This window comes from Gavialis gangeticus, unplaced genomic scaffold (genome assembly GCF_001723915.1).
Source record: "Gavialis gangeticus isolate Ggan-Ray unplaced genomic scaffold, GavGan_comp1, whole genome shotgun sequence".
NCBI lineage: Eukaryota > Metazoa > Chordata > Crocodylia > Gavialidae > Gavialis > Gavialis gangeticus.
The window spans coordinates 154,076,703-154,080,051 of record NW_017729032.1 but is presented as its reverse complement, the minus strand read 5'-3'; the positions used below and the strand labels follow the sequence as shown (position 1 = coordinate 154,080,051).

Here is a 3,349-nt window from a genome sequence, read left to right as displayed (position 1 = left end):
AGGATTTTCCATCAGAGGGAGAGAATAGATATTTATAATGGGAAGGAGAAGGCTGGGAGAGGTGCAGAACTGGATTTTTTACATTATTAAGAAGGGAAGCAAAGGATGAATTGTTTGTTTTTTGCAATTTCCCTTTATTACTTTGTTTAGTACATCCTTTTGTGAATTATACTGCAGATACACACATCTGCACAAATAGAATCTTGTGTAGAGAATGATGATAGTTTTTGTAAGGTGCATTTTATTTCAAGTTGGTATCAAACTTGTTCATTGATGAAAAACCTGAAAAGTTATGTTTTGTGTTTATAGGTCCAAGAACAGTGGAAGCCCATTTTTAGAAAAAAATTACAAGAATAAACTGCCGCAATTCTGAAAAGATATGGTATGTTTACTGAATTTTTATATCCATTATATATGTAGCTTGTTAAACTGCAAGATCTTAAGTTGCCATTGTTACCTTAACAAAGCAGAAACTCCATTGGGGGAAATAATGGGACAATCCTTTACTTTAGGGTGTTTAAATTGCAATATTTACGATGCATGGTTCTTTTGAAAATTGGCAGTTACTTGACATTCATGGACAGAATAAATTAACTGCTGAATAATGCAGCCTTCAAGTGAAACAACTTTACAGAGTTCTGCTCCAGTTTAATGTTGTGCCAATACTATATATTTGTTTCTTTATAAATTGAATAGGAATCAAGACAACCTCTGATTTTTATTATCTTAGTGCTGAACCTGATTAAATGTTGTTTGTGAAATGTCTAAAATTTTGATGCTTGAGTAATAAGATGTACTGTAGCAGGCAGTACAAAAAGTAACTGATGTAGCATTAGAGTTGGAAAATGTAACATTAGAAAACACTGAAATTAATGGTACAGTGCAGAGGTATCAAAGGTATGGCCTATGTGGCAGGTCCAGCCCATGGAACCATACAATCCGGCCCCTGGTGCTGGCCCACAGAGGGCCAGTTTGGGGGTCACCCTACCTCCCCTCACCCCACACATACATGCTGCATTCGGTGCCTTCAGTACCCACTCCAGCCAGTTGGGGACTGCACTGCACGCAGGCCTCTATAACCAGTCTGGAATGTGAGCCACAAATGGCACCCACTCCAGCCAGCCTGAGGCAGGCGCAACATGCAGCATGGATCCCAGAGTGAGCACTATGTGTGGCACAGTCCCAGACTGGCTAGAGCAAGCACCATAGGTACTGGATCCAGGATGCCAGGTGTGGAGGTAGCATTCTGTGGGCCCCGTCTGGCCTGCTGGGCCAGCCCTGGACTGTTTATCTAACCCCCGGACTGGTCCTGGACCACTTAACATTCATCCACAGGGCCTGATAAGTTTAAATTTGGCACCCCTGGTATAACGTGAACATATTGCACACCTTGTCTATTTTGTTTATATTTCCAGCAGCCTAAATAATAAAATATGCTTGAATAGTGCAGCTGAGCAAATTCTTAATCAAACTTACTCCAGTTTTCAGTCTTTAAACTCTGGCTTGCAGATAACCATATAGGAATGAAAGAGGAGAAAAACCTTAAACTAGACCACATCAGAATTTGCTAGGATTTTTATTGTATTATTGTGTATGTATGTCTCAAAGCAACGGTACTGTGGAATTTTAAAACTTAATTTCACAGCAACTGATAGTTGTTCCTGCATGCACAAAAGTGAACATTTTTAGTTCCTTTTTTTCTGGTTTAACAAGTAACATTCCTTTCATAGACTATTGGCAACTCTGAAGCTTTAAAGTTAAATATCCATTAATTTTCTACACCAAAATATTTGGAAATATTTTAAATGTGATGGAAAGTTATCCATTCAAAGCTGCTAGTGAGTGACAAGTTACATATACATGTATTTGAATGTATTAAAAAGTAATGCACAAAAACTGCCTTTGAAATAAAATATTAAAAATATCAGTCCAGGGGAAAGGGCTTCTATTTTTTTTAACATGTTAACAGAAAGTTCTTGTGAGGATTTAATGAAAGCTGACATGCAATTACTGTTGAGTCTACTGTAACAAATTCTGTACCTCCTTGAGAGAGGCATTCTTCTATAATCCAGATGTTTCTGGGAGACTTTAGAGATTGGTCCTTTTTGCTTTGTCAATCAGGTAGCAGCTGCTGACTGCTCAGTCACCTTGCACCCACAGCACGTTTGGGACCACCACATGCTTCTGGCTCTCCAGGAATTCACTTTTTCCAGTTGTACCAAGAAAAAATTGTGTGCATAATCTAATCTTTTCCAGTTCTTAAATTGACACCAATACTTTTCTCTTGAATCTTTTCCTGTTCATCCATTCCATACGAAAGGGTAACTGTTTCCCCACAGAACTGCAGACGACTTGTTTAGCCATTATGATAGAAAAATCCATGCTTTTTATATACTGGGAAGAAAGATGGATATAATTTGGATTGTTACCTAGAGAGAAGTGGTAAAAATGACCCCCCCAGGTCTTGCTTCTGTTTGCCAGAGACTGATGTTGATAGCAATGCAGAAGGTGTGAGGAAGATTAATATTTGTCCTTGTTGGACTTCAGCCAAGAACAGATACCAAAAAAGGAGGTTCTAGAAAGGAATCTTAAATGTACAATAAATGTACAAAGCACAGCAGAGAAATTTAACTCCACTTAAAAAAGAACAGTCATAGAGACTTGTGCTTAGACTTCAGCAAAGAAGAAGATGACAAGGAGAATAGTAGACTGCAGGTAGATTTATGAGGACATTTCTACGTAATACAATGGTGGACAGGATGTCAAGGAGGGAAGTATTGGTGTCTGCATCTGTGGACTGTTTGAGGATGCATAGCCTTGAACCTTAAATAGACAACTCATTCTGTTACTTGTGCTATCTGGAGTTGATGTAATGGCAAGGCAAGCATTAAAATGGTGTAGATTCATAGATATTTTTTTTAAATCTGAAGGGAGGCTAATTCATCTAGTCTTCCTGTAGCATGCCACAGGCCATTCAGTGTCATCCATCCACGGGCCATTAAATGTCTTTGCTGAGCCCAGTAACTTGGGGGTTTAACTAAAACCACGTATTCCAGAAGGGGAGCCATTATTCACTGAAAAGCCTAAAGAGATGAAGAATCCCCCCTCTTTTTTTCCTCCTTGTTAGATTAATCATCCTCATTTTTAATAAAGGGCTTCTTTCTGTAGTTCCCGGGGAACTACAGGCCAGTCAGCCTTACCTCGATCCTGGGCAAGCTGTTCGAGAAAATTATTCTGGCACGCATCCAGGAGGGGCCAGCAGGGAACGGCATGCTCAGGGGCAACCAGCACGGGTTCATCAGCGGCAGGTCCTGTCAGACCAACCTGGTGGCCTTTTACGACCAGGTCA

General features: G+C 39.8%; 1 protein-coding gene across 2 annotated transcripts in view; it reads left to right on the top strand.

Annotated features, from left to right (window-relative positions):
- Window positions 1-288: 288 nt before the first annotated feature.
- The window catches only part of UBE3A (ubiquitin protein ligase E3A), a 67,732-nt gene continuing 64,671 nt past the window's right edge, over window positions 289-3,349 (top strand). The window contains exon 1 of one of the 2 annotated variants that reach the window (XM_019524820.1): window positions 289-382. The gene's annotated coding sequence lies outside the window, so the exon portion shown is untranslated. The remainder of the gene's footprint in view (window positions 383-3,349) is intronic. The other variant, XM_019524821.1, reaches the window with a different exon arrangement.